At 44.0% G+C, this 13411-nt stretch overlaps 1 long non-coding RNA gene across 2 annotated transcripts in view; it reads right to left on the bottom strand.

The window, feature by feature from the left end:
- LOC139038724 (uncharacterized) overlaps window positions 1–4790 on the bottom strand; it is a 44838-nt gene extending 40048 nt beyond the window's left edge. For both annotated transcript variants that reach the window (XR_011491823.1, XR_011491824.1), the window contains exon 1: window positions 3286–4790. This is a non-coding gene — a long non-coding RNA (uncharacterized lncRNA). The remainder of the gene's footprint in view (window positions 1–3285) is intronic.
- Between the last annotated feature and the right edge of the window lie 8621 nt (window positions 4791–13411).

Raw genomic sequence — 13411 nt, 5'->3', positions numbered from 1 at the left:
CCAACCAGTCCATCCTAAAGGAGATCAATCCTGAAAACTCATTGGAAGGATTGATGCTGAAGCTGAAACTCCAATACTTTGGCTACCTGACACGAACAACTGACTCATTGGAAAAGACCTTGATGCTGGGAAAGACGGATGGCGGGAGGAGAAGGGGATGACAGAGAATGAAATAGTTGGATGCCATCACTGACTCAATGGACATAAGTTTGAGTAAGCTCCAGGAGTTGGTGAAGGACAGGGAAGCCTGGTGTGCTGCAGTCCATGGAGTCACGAAGAGTTGGACACAATTGAGCAACTAAACTGAACTGAACTGAGCTTCAGATTTTAAAAAAACTTCCCAGGAGATTCTAATGGGCAGCCAGAGCTGAGCATCATTCTGTTACATGAATGGACATATTTAATCATATTTACTAAATACCAGGCACTGTGCTGGGTACTTGTTATTCTTTATTTTACTAACATGGAAACTGGGACTCGTGGATGTTGACTTGCTTACCATGATAGAGCAACTCAGTGTTAAAGTTGGAAAGAAAAAAGATCCTAGGGCCTTACACTCTTTTTGCCATTTACATCATAGTAATTAAAAAATACGCTAGTGACTGCAAAAAAAAAAAAAAAAAAATGCCTTCATAGGGACTTCCCTAATGGTCCAGTGGCTAAGACTCCACGCTTCCAATGCACAGAGCCCAGGTTCGATCCCTGGTTAGAGAACTAGATCCCACATGCTGCAGCTAAGACTTCTCATGCTGCAAATAAAAGATTCCACATGGCAGAAGACCCACCTGGCACAGCCAAATAAATATGTTTTAAATGCCTTCATAGTAGCATCTAGACTGATACATGACCAAACAACTGAGCACCAGAGCCCAGTCCAGCTGACACAAAATGAACCATCACAACCTGGGTCGGGGAGGCTGGTGGCCACAGAACCTCTAAGTGAGAGAAAGGAGTGCATCCCCACAGGTGCACCCCTCCCCAGTGGAAACCCTGAAATCCGTCAAAAAGCAATTTGGAAAAAGGAGGGGGAGGGGCAAAGAGTGGGAGCTCCACAGCAGTAATTGTCTAGAAGGGCCAAGCCTCACACTCAATATTATTCTGAGCACAACACCCACCTTCTTAAGCCACTGGATAAATTATTCATCCTCTTTAGGTTTAGGCAATTCAATTTAGTATCCTATAAATTGCTCACGAGAGACAAAAAATTACTTCAAAGAAATCTAAAGCTTCACACATACATCACTTCAATTCATAATATTATTGTCAGTTATACTGACAATATAGTAATGTTAGTATTGCAATTTTGCAACTGTTTTAAGTGTAGAACAAAACAAATAAACAAAATATATTGATGCTATTAGAAACCAAGATTTTTAGCATAAAAGAGATGCACATATAAAATAAAAACAGAGTTAATGGGGAAAAAATCCTGCAATGTTAAATTGGAATTGACAATTCAAATGCATGATTATTTTCTTTAGTGAGTTTTCTACCTTTGCCCACTAAAAGGAACTAAAAGCAATGACTTCCCGGTATCAGTGAGCACCACTAGCATGCAGACCTTAGTTTTTAAATACTATTCCTTATTCAAAAGCATGAGGGCTCCTCAGAGAGATGGCAGATTCAAGGGCTAGGTCAGAGAACATACAAAATGAGCCCAGGACATCTTCTGCCAGAAAGTAAAACTACACCAAGACCAATGGGGTTATAACCAAAGAAAACACTGTTCGGCAGTATTGAATAAAGTTGAGCATACTCTGTGAACAAGCAATTCCACTGTTAGGTATATGTTCCCCACCTCCAAAAACAAAAAAAGCAAACAAAACTCAACAATATGTTCACCCAAAGACAAGTATCAGAATGTCCATAGCAGCACTGTTTTGTTTTTTTTTTAATTTTTTTTTATTAGTTGGAGGCTAATTACTTCACAATATTGTAGTGGTTTTTGTCATACATTGACATGAATCAGCCAGCAGCACTGTTTTAACAGAACCCGGAACCAGCCTAAATGCCCACCAACATTAGAATGGATAAATAAATTACAGGAGGGATGAAAAAGAACTACAACTACACACACCATAGATGAATCTCATGGACATGATGATGAACACAGAAGCCAGACACATAAAAACATTATATGCTCTATGATCCTATTTATACAAAGTTCCCAAACAGGCAAACTGATCAAGTTTAAAAGTAAGACTCTTAGTTGTTACTCTTGTGGGGAAAGATAGGAAGAGGGTGTGATGGAGGCTCCTGGGGTAATTGCATTGTTCTGTTTCTTGATCTGGGAACTGGTTACACAGGTGTTTGCTCTGGGATATTTTTGAACTATAGACTCAATCTTTTGTATATTTCTCTATGTAATTCAATTAAATTTTTTTACTTTTAAGAAAAGCCAGCTTGAAGGGGCTCCCACAGGCCAAATTTAGTATAATTTGAATATCAAAAAGGATAATGATTGTAGCTAGTTAGTAAATAAAAATATATGTGTCCAGGGATGGTGAGAGTATAAACAGGAGAGATCTTCTTTACAAAAGAAAGTCAAATAAATGTGAAAGTGATACCAAAACTCAAGTCCATGTGCTCATCACACAGTGAGGCCAAACATACCAAAACTTTGGAGTTTGGAACAGAGAAAGGTATGTTGTAGGGCCCTGCAAGGAGATGGGTGGTGGCTCATGACTTAAAATTCCAAACTCCCCAAAAGCTTTCAGCAAAGCCCTTTTCTAGGAAAGGTGACAGAGGGGTGTGGTTAGCTGTTGCAAACTTGGTATCAGAGCCTTTGTTCTGGCAGTCAGATCATGGTCAGGGAATGATGTTCCTGCAAATCTTTACCAAACGAATGTTATTCCCTATTCTGACAAGAAAGGCCAGGGTCCCAAAGCACAGCTTTGTCCTTCTGAAGTCCCAGTCCGGGCTGAGGAGGCAGATCTCAGTTGGCAGCTCCCTCAGGGCCAGGTCCCCAGACCCTGCACAGCTGTTGTCACTGAGGGAGCCAGGCGCCCAGGACGCAACCAACCCTTATGCTCCTCAGGCTGCCCAAATGGTGGGGGCCAGGGCCCATAGACTGTGTCCTATGCGGACTGCCATTGCTATCAGGCCAGAGGTGAGGAGGGGGAAGAGGTTCACCACCGCCTCAAGGCCTGGGCCAAGGCCAGTGGGTGGCCCTAGCAAGGGCTCTGGAGCCCTGCAGGACACAGCCTCCAGCCTGTCCCCTGGGCCCCCAGAGCACACCTGCTGTCCCGAGGCCAGGTAAGCTGGAGAGAAGGATCCACCTCTTACCTCACTGTCCACCTGAGGACCACCACTCCACTGCTGGACGAATCCTCTCAACTAACAGTCTCTCCCTGACAGCTGGTTGCTTGTGGGCGGGGCTCACTGCAGTGCTGACCAATGACTGAGCAGGACCACCAAATGGTCTCTCTTTGACAATTGGTTGCTTGTGGGAGGGGCCCACTGCAGTGTCGACCAATCACTGAGCAGGGCCCCCACAGGTCCAATGGCAGCCAGAGTTGGATGCGGCATAGTGGCACTGCAGCAAGGCCTGCAAACTTAGGGCTGCACTCAGCCATAGTCTGTCACAGAAAGAAAGACAAGATTAGATCACCCTTTATACTCACCCTCCACATAATACTTGACAGAGGTTAACAATCACCAGTGGCTAAAACCATTGGATTAAAACTTGTTAGCAACACCAAGGTATCATCTCAGGGATCACTTACCTCTGGAAACAGGAGCAATAGTACATTTGCGATGAAGGATGAAGAGGTGATGCAGAGGTCTCGTGTGACCACCTTAATCCAGTGATTGAAAATGGCATCACAAATAATGGAATAGTGTGACATTGTATGCCTCCTGATAGGATGCAAATTAAACAAAAAAATAATCTAAGGCAGTGGGTCTTCCTGGCTGTATTAAAATCACCTGAGCAGATTTCAAAACTCCCAAAGCCTAGGCCACACTGCCAGACCAACTATATCAGAATCTCTGGGTTGGGCCCCATGTATCAGTATTTTTTAAAGCTTCCAAGGTAATTGCAATGTGCAAAGTATTCCAGACAAAAAATATATAGCCTGAGTCTAACTTCTAATTTATAGGATCCACAGGATAGAGCAGCGGTTCTTAGTGCTGACTACTTACCAGAATCACCTAGAGAATTTTGAAACCAGGGTCACCTGAGCTTCAACTCCAGAGATTCTAATTTAATTGGTTTAGAGTGGAACATAGGCATTGGTATTCTCTTTTCTTGGCTTTAAATTTGATTTAAATAATTCCAGTGAGAACAGAGTGGGCCAATTAATCCCCCTTCCTTGTACTGTCAATTAATCGAGACAGGTGGTTCCGATGTGCAGCCAGGGCAAAGAATTACCAGGACAGAGGAAAAACTGAACATCATGAGGAAACAGAAATCTAGAATGTGGGACATTTGTACAATCATTAGCATAGGTTCTTCAAAAGGTCAATGTCACAGGACAAAAAAAGAGGAAGAGGAACTATTCTACGTTAAAATAAATACCAATCATTTTTAAAAGTAATTGTTTTTTTTTAAGTTGTAGATGGGAGGGATTTAAACATTAAGTTGATTTTATTTTTTCTTCTTCATTAAGTTGATTTTAGATGGCTTTCTTAGTAGGTATAATGACACTGTGGGTCTGAAAACAAATAGCTTTAGTCTTAAGTGATCTATGTTAAATATTGGGAAGTGATGTGTCATAATGTGTATGCATGTATCCATGCTGAGTCGCTTCAGTCCTGTCTGACTTTTTGTGACCCCATGGACTGTAGCCCACCAGGTGCCTCTGTCCATGGAATTCCCCAGGCAAGAATACTGGAGTGGGTTGCCATTTCCTTCTCCAGGGGATCTTCCCAGCTCAGGGATCAAACCCAGTTCTCTTACATCACCTGCATTGCATGTGGATCCTTTAGCCACTGAGCTACCTGAGAAGTCCATCATAATGTGTATATAACTTTAGACTTCATGGTACTAATGTTGGGCTGCACCCTGCAGGCCTGTAAGCCTTGTAACTGTCCAGCCAGGAGACCAAAGAAAATGCCTAGAGACAGTGACAGAGACACTAATAGCTTGTTGGATAGCTAATCTTACAAATCGGAAGCAAAAAGTCCTGGAGAAGCACTCCACCATGGGCAGAAGGCAGGACACAGCAGAAATCTTCTCTACTCGAGGAATAAAAAGGCTACCATTTACAGGGGCAACTGACATAACTAACATCAGGCTAGCTCATCAGTCACCAGGGAAACCAGTGGCTGGGGCAGGGGGCAATCACATAGGTAGTTACTCAACAAGCCCTAAGATCAAGAGGATTGGGAAGGAACCCGCCTGCCAATGCAGGAGACATAAGAGACAGGGGTTTGATCCCTGGGTCGGGAAGATCCCCTGGAAGAGGAAATGGCAACCCACTCCAGTATTCTTGCCTGGAGAATCCCATGGACAGAGAAGCCTGGCAGGCTACAGTCCATAGGGTCGCAAAGAGTCAGACACAACTGAAACGACTTATCACGCACACACTTGAGTAGGGTGTAGGTGAAGCAGGGACTGGTCGAACAGGGGATGAACAAAGAGCAAGAGAACAGCCATCCTGAGTGGCCTGATCATATAGCTAATCTCTCAGTTTTCCTGAATGTTTGAAATAGTTTATATAAGAAAATGTTGAGGAAATGGGAAATCTGTTACTGTTGCCCACACTGTGTGGTGTGCAGGATCTCAATTCCCAGACCGGAGATAGAACCTATACCCCCTGCTGGGGAAGCATGAGTCTTACCACTGAACTGCCAGGGAAGTCCCAATTTTTTTAACTAGAGATTTAAAAAAAAAAAAAAAAACCTACTCAGCAGTCCTTGCAACTTCCATCTGTATTAGTTCTCTCTTGAGAATTCTCCAGTAAAATCCACTCACAACTCAACCTTACACAACCAACCTCACACCCCACCCAACAATCAAAGCTGTATTTCTCAACCTTTGCCCACTCCATTTCTCCTATTCAGTAGGAGTTATCTGGGAAAGATCTCTTACTCAAATGAACTTGAAAAATGCTGGGTTATACCAGGTTTCCTTGCTACCTGATGTCTCATGAATCTTAATAGATTAACCTGCATTGGCCATTGGGGTCAGGGAAGAACTCTTGCATGGTAAAACATCAATTCTTAACCGTAGTTTGTTTCCAGCCCTTTATGGAAAACAGACACCTTTTGTTCCAAAAGATCTTGTAGGTGAAATGTCCTGTAAGCATTTAGGGAAACACTAGCATGAGACAACTTCTCCTCATTTTACAACTCCTCTATCTTTGATTAACCAAAGAGTCCCTGGACTTCCAAATGGATCCTAATGGCACATTGGCAAACAGATGAAGATTTATCTCCCAACAACTGTAATTTCCTATTCACCAAAATACTAAAATTTTTTCAGGAACCTATTTTCTCAAATATTTATGACTGTTCTATGTGATTTCTTTTTTTTTTTTTTTTTATTCATTTATTTAAGGCTGCACTTTGTCTTCTTTGCGGCACATGGGCTTTCTCGACTAATGGTGAGAAACTTTCAAACTCACGGTTGCAGTTTGCAGGAGGCCTCTCGTTGAGGTGGCTTTTCTTGCCATGGAGCACAGGCTCTAGGGCTCGCAGGCTCAGCAGCTGTGATGCACAGGCCTAGTTGCCCTGTGGCATGTGGGATCTTCCCGGACCAGGGATCGAACCAGTATCCCCTGCATTGGCAAGCAGGTTCTTACCCACTGGACCACCATGGAAGTCCACTGTTCTATGTGATTTCTATGTAAGCTTGCTTCAAATGCACTCAAGATGTCTGCTTTAAAGTATGAATTCCTCTCTCTCCTACACTGCTGGTGGGAATTTAAGTTCGCACATCCACTATGGAAAACAGTATGGAGGTTCCTCAGAAAACTGAAGATAGAGTTAATATATGATCCAGCAGTCCCACTCCTGGGCATACACTTGGACAAAATTACAATTCAAAAAGATACATGTGGGAATTCCCTGGTGGTCCAGTGGTTAGGACAATGTGCTCTCACTGCCAAAGGCCTGGGTTTAATCCGTGTCAGGGAACTAAGCTCCTACAAGCCATGTGGTATGGCCAAAAAAATATATATACATGCACCCCTATGTTCATAACAGCACTATTCACAATAGTCAAGACATGAAAGCAACCTAAATGTCCATCAACAGATGAACAGATTAAGAAGATGTGGTACATGGGACTTCCCTGGTGGTCCAGTGACTGAGACTCCAAGCTCCCAATGCAGGGGGCCCAGGTTTTGTCCCTGGTCAAGGAACTAGATTCCACATGCTGCAACGAAGAGTTTTCAACACCGCTAAAGATGCCACATACTGCCAAAAACAAAGACCCTGTGTGCCACAACTAAGTCCCAGTACAATCTAATAAACAAATAAACATTTTAAAAAGAAGATGTGGTATATAGATACAATGGAATACTACTCAGCCATTAAGAAAGAACAAAATAATGCATTTGCAGCAACATGGATACAACTAGATATTATCACACAAAGTGAAGTCAGAAAGACGAAGACAAATACCATATGGCATCACTTATAAGTGGAACCTAAAATGTGGCACAAAGGAACCTCTCTACAAAACAGACTCACAGATACAGAGAACAGACTTGTGGTTGGCAAGGGAGAAAGGGGCAGAGAAGGGATGGATTCGGAGTCTGGGGTTAGCAGATCCAAACTATTACATTTAGAACAGATTAAAAACAAGGTCCTACTGTGTAACACAGGAAACTATATCCATCTCTGCATACAGACCATAATGGAAAAGAATATTTTAAAAAAGAGTGTATATATGTGCATAACTGAGTCACTTTGCTATATAGCAGAAAATCAGTACATTATAGATCAACTATACTATAACAAAAAAAATTTAATATGTAAATAAATGAGTTCCTAAAAGACCACCCCATGTGGCTTCTTCCATTCTGCATCTGGGATGTCACCATCCACCACAAACAGAATATCTGTTGATACCCAAACAGCAAGAAAGAAATGGATAAGGACTCTTGTACAGGGTGCCCCCACCATCCCAGTGTCCATGGTATGGTGGTACCCCAGTATTACCCTCTCAAGGTGTGTATTATGATCACAGTTGAGGTTCCTAAGAGTCAGAGAGCCTGCAAGGCCTGTGTGTGTGTCTGTGTGTGCGCATGTGTGCAAGGGCACACTCAATCGTCTCTAGCTCTTTGTGACCCCATAGACTGTGGCCTGCCAGGCTCCTCTGTTCATGGGATTTTCTAGGTGAGAGTACTGGAGTGGGTTGCCATGCCCTCCTCCAGGGGATCTTCCCAACCCAGGGACTGAATCTGCGTCTCTTGTGTTTCTTGCATTAACCACTGCAGCACCAGGGAAGACCTATGAGGCCTGCCCATAGCCAAACAGTGGAGAAGCAGCTTGGCTGGGATCTGAGCCCCAGAGCTGCTCTCACAACAGTCACCACTGTGCTTCCTGAAACTCCAGCCTTAATCCTCTTCTCCAGCTCCTGCTTTGTCACACACAGTGTTACACACAGTGTCAAAGGGAATTTCAGTTCTTCCAGGAGAAGCAGACTCGAGTGGCAACCTGTGCTTTTACATGGCCCAAGGAAGCTGGCAAGTGGCAAGTACAGATTCATCAGGGGAGTAATGCTTTGACTAAGCTAAGTTAGTCAGCTCTGTGGTGCATCCAACCTTAAAAATTAGCTTAAGAATAAAGGGCTAATGACAAGTGTGAAGACGAAGGAGATTAGAGAGCCACCACCCAGAACTACTCAAAACTGCCTGGCCAGGGCTCACCCTGAAGTCTTCCAAACCTTGAGGGCACCTGAAACCTTCTTTGAACTCAGAACAGCCTGGCAATTCCCCATTCACTCCCTCCCTGCAAAACACAGAAGCACTCCCAAGAAAGGCATATGGACTCCATTCTACTATGGCCAAGTTAAGACGAAAAACTGACCTTAGATTAAAGAGATGAGAACTCACTCTTAATAGATCTCAGACTGGTATGGACTTTTCCATGGTCAAAGGTAGGAACGGCTCATATTTCCCCATTTGTTCAGGGGAAAAGGAGACCTCATACCACTCTGCAACTCTAGAGCCTGCACCAGAGCCCCAGGCTCTTGGGCTGAAGTCAAAAGTCAGTTATTGGATGCCCACATCTGCCACCTGCGTAGAGTTGACAGTCAGTCTAGAATTTAAATTCCTACCCAGGATCTGAATCAGCTTGTGATTCAGATACATAAAGTTGTGGAGTGATGGAACAATGAAATCTGAAGTTCAACTCCAGGCCATGCAAAACTAGTTCCTCAGCTTACATCATTGCTTTGCTCATGTCCTATTGAGATGATGGACATTGGCATCTGTTTTAAGAAATACTTTTAAGCAATGTAAATTCCTGCTGTTCAGGAAGCATTTCCCAACCACCTGCTCTGTACCTGCTCTGTGCTATGTGACATCCACTATCCCAGTGCTTTAGAGACAGTTGTGTCCAAATATCATGGCAGTCTTCCCTCCCCCAGAAGCCCCCCAAATGATAGACAGATTCTTATTATAAATTAAGTTGAAAGAGGTTCTGAACCCTGAGACATCAAACAGAAGGGCTTTATAGCAAAGTCTCAAAATATAAAACTACTCTCAACCACATCCTGTCTAGTCTTTCGTGGGATGGAAATGCCTAACATGTTGGTTGGGCTCTCCTGGTAACTATTTATCAAAGGAAAGAAAATTCTGGAACATGACGAATGGCCAGAGGCTCTCTCAGCCTGTTCTCCTAGACTCTTCAGGGGCTCTGCCCACCTGCTGAGAACACAAAGGCAGATAAGATAATACCAGTCTGCAAAGAACTCATAACTACAGATGAGTGACACCCTTCTTTTAATTAAACAGACCGTGATCATGGCCACAACAGGGATGCTTCACAGTGGTGTGGGTCTGCACACATTCCATCTCTACAGTGGGCAAAGCTACTCAAAGCAGTTCCTGGGCTTTTTACCGCTGGAAATGTTGGGCAAGTGAAGGGAAGTGTGTACTGGGCAGAGAAAAATCATGTCATCAAATGTACCAGCAGGTGAAAATGACCAGTGTGTGTGGGTGGGGGTACATGAGTACCAGCTGCTTGATAAGGAAATTATGTAGGGGATTCCAAGCCATCACAGCTCCTGGACTGAGGGGAGCACTCCTAGAACCTAGGTCACTGAGTCCTGAAAGTAGCACAACGCAATTGCTACATCCTAACAGCAGATGCAGATCCAACCAGTCCACCCTAAAGGAGATCAGTCCTGGGTGTTCATTGGAAGGACTGATGCTGAAGCTGAAACTCCAATACTTGGGCCAACTCACGCGAAGAGTTGATTCATTGGAAAAGACCCTGATGCTGGGAGGGATTGGGGGCAGGAGGAGAAGGGGACGACAGAGGATGAGATGGTTGGATGGCATGACCGACTCAATGGGCATGAGTTTGAGTAAACTCCGGGAGTTGGCGATGGACAGGGAGGCCTGGCGTGCTGTGATTCATGAGGGTCACAAAGAGTCAGACACAACTGAGCGACTGAACTGAACTGAACAGCAGATGAGTTTATTTGATGTTTTAAATTAAATAAACTAACTTTACCAACGTTGTCCACAAAATAAAAATGACTAAAATCATTTATGCCCAACAATGTTGGACACCATCTCTTGAAAAACTCCCAAGAACTCCGTAAAAGAGGTACCACTGTTGTGGCAATTTTACAGATCAAAAAACTGAGGCTCAGAGTTCAGCAACTTAACTCAAAATCACACAACTAGGAAGTGGAGGAGCTCAGATGTAAATTTCTTCAGTCCAGCTCCAAAGTCTATGCCTAATCATTTATGTTAAATACTGTAAGATACAACAAATAACAGTTCTGTTGTGTTCTGATCACTAGGAACCAAAAAAAGGCTTTTATTTGGGTTTCAGAGTTACCACATTCTCGCCAAGCTTTTATATTCCGCACAGCACACAACATATTACTGGACACTACTGCTTATCATTCATCTTGATTTGTAAGAAACATGTAAGGTAACATTATACTGAAGTCCCGCTAATAAAGGAAAAATGAGAGAAAGAGAGAAGGCAAGAGATTTGATCAATGGCTTGGTATGTCTGTCAGTCTGTACATCTGTGTCTCTTTCTTTCTTCTTCTCTTCTCTCCTCTCTCTCCCTCTCTCATTCTTTGTGTATCTTAATATGTCTCTCTTTCTACCTAGCTCCTCTTTTCAGCCTTCAGTCTATCACTATCTTAATCTGTGTGTGTGTGTGTGTGTGTGTGTGTGTGTGTGTGTGTTTTCCAGAGTGGCACAACAACTCCTAGATCTTGAACAGACCAGTAACCTGGAATTGATTCGATAGTCCCACAGGAAGCCTGGAGTCCCCAGGAACTCAAGTTAACCACAGAAGGGCCAGTGAGAGTAGCAGTAAATAATGAGAACTCATGAGGCAGACAGACTTAAGCCTTTACAAGCTACACAACCTAAGGCAAGTTACAAACCTATTTAAACCTCAGATTCTTTACCTGTGAAATGGGTAATGTTGTAACCATCACATACTGCTATTGTGAGGATGAAATGCAATAATGGATATAAAGTTCTTAATACAGAGTCTGATCCATGTTAAGTAACTAACAACAATGCCAGGTGCTATTGTTACTATTATTATCCACAGAGTCTCATTTGCCTTCAGACTCTCAGAATCTAGCATAGCACTTGGGACCCAATTGGAGTTCAACATCTGCTCAGAGAAATAAGATAGAGATAAGCATACTGAGACAGAAGAACACAGGACGGAGAGAATTACAGCCAGGTAAAGGGATGAAAAGAGAGACGGAGAGACAAAGAGAGACGCAAGAGAGGAAGGAAGACAGAGGTGGACAGATGCACAGTCTGACATGCCAGTCAACCCCTGACCAAGTCTCTTTCTTTCCGTTTAAATTTCCCTTTAGCAGTATGGATCTAACATAATGTTTCCTTACTGGTTTCTCATAATTGAACATAGACAAACAAGGAAGTCACATGCTCCATCCAAAAACCAGGCTTCCCATGACAAAGAAGGGGAGCTGAGCAATGGGGGACTCAGTATGCACATCCATCATGACACCACAGAAGCAGTGAGTGACTGGCTATTCACTGGAGCAGAAGCAGGCTGTTCTGGCCCTCTCTGAGGCATTCCTTAAGGAGAATAGTCCAGGGGGTGTTGAGTCCATACCTTGGACTCACTTGCCATGGACCTTTTAACTGAATGAGAAGGACATCCATTTCCCTCCCTGGAAGAGCTCCTAGGCAACAGCATAGGTACTTTCCTCCACAAAGACAAAGGGCAAACTTTTATCCTCACATCAAGGGAAAAACAAAACTTCCACGGTGGTGCCGCAGATAAAAATCCACCTGCCAATGAGGGGACATGGGTTGGATCCCTGGTCTCAGAAGATTTCACAGGCTGCGAAGCACCTAAGCCCATGCGCCACAACTCCTGAGTCGGTGATCTAGAGCCAGCAGGCTGCAACTCCCGAAGCCTGCACACCTTGGAGCCTGTGCTCCACAACAAGAGAAACCACGGCAACGAGAGGCCTGTGCACCGCAGCAAAGAGCAGTGCCTGCTCGCCACAACTAGAGAAAGCCCGAATGCAGCAAAGAAGACCCAATGCAACAAAAAGTAATTTTTTTTTTTTAAAGGGCGAAACAGCCCAGTCCTCCAAAGAAGATATTTAACTCAGTTAGGTGGACACCAGCGTCCTCTCTTTGTTGTGTTGACCTTGAGTGCTGGCTGTAAATTGTGAGCTTTATAACACGTCACAGTACACTTCGATAAAACAAAGGTGAGTACGAATGAGATCGCTCTTGCAACAAGGCCATCTTTAGGGAACGAGTATTGAGCAAAGCATTGTGGAGATGATATTTTCCATTCATGTGATCCCAGAGGAAGACTGAATCATCAGGAAAGAGCTGAAGCCCATCAGAGTTCTAGGCTTGAAATTTCTAAACTACTCTCCACCCTGCTCTCCTGTCCTGCTAAGGACATCTCTCAGATTGCATGGGAAGAAAGGGGAAGTTTACAACTGAATAGGAAGCTGACTTCAACCATCTGGATGTGCTCTCTTGCCTAAAGTCAGCATGCCGGGTCAGGGCCCCTCTCACCCCCTGTTACCCCTCACCCCTCTTACCACTTCTGAGCAGCATCATGCAGGCAGCTGCAGCAGCCGACTCGGGCCGTCAACACGGCTGCCACCACGTCACTCAGTGCCAAACATCCCCCAGCTCTGCAGTTCCAGCTGTTACAGAAATCTGGGAACTCTCCTCTGCCCTCCGAATAAAACCCACTTTGTCGGTCAGCCAAACCACACCTGTGAGGACCTGGAGGCTGGGCTGTGATGCAC

The sequence above is a fragment of the Odocoileus virginianus genome, chromosome 16, assembly GCF_023699985.2.
Source record: "Odocoileus virginianus isolate 20LAN1187 ecotype Illinois chromosome 16, Ovbor_1.2, whole genome shotgun sequence".
NCBI classification, from domain to species: Eukaryota; Metazoa; Chordata; class Mammalia; order Artiodactyla; family Cervidae; genus Odocoileus; species Odocoileus virginianus.
This window is presented reverse-complemented; position numbering and strand designations above follow the sequence as displayed.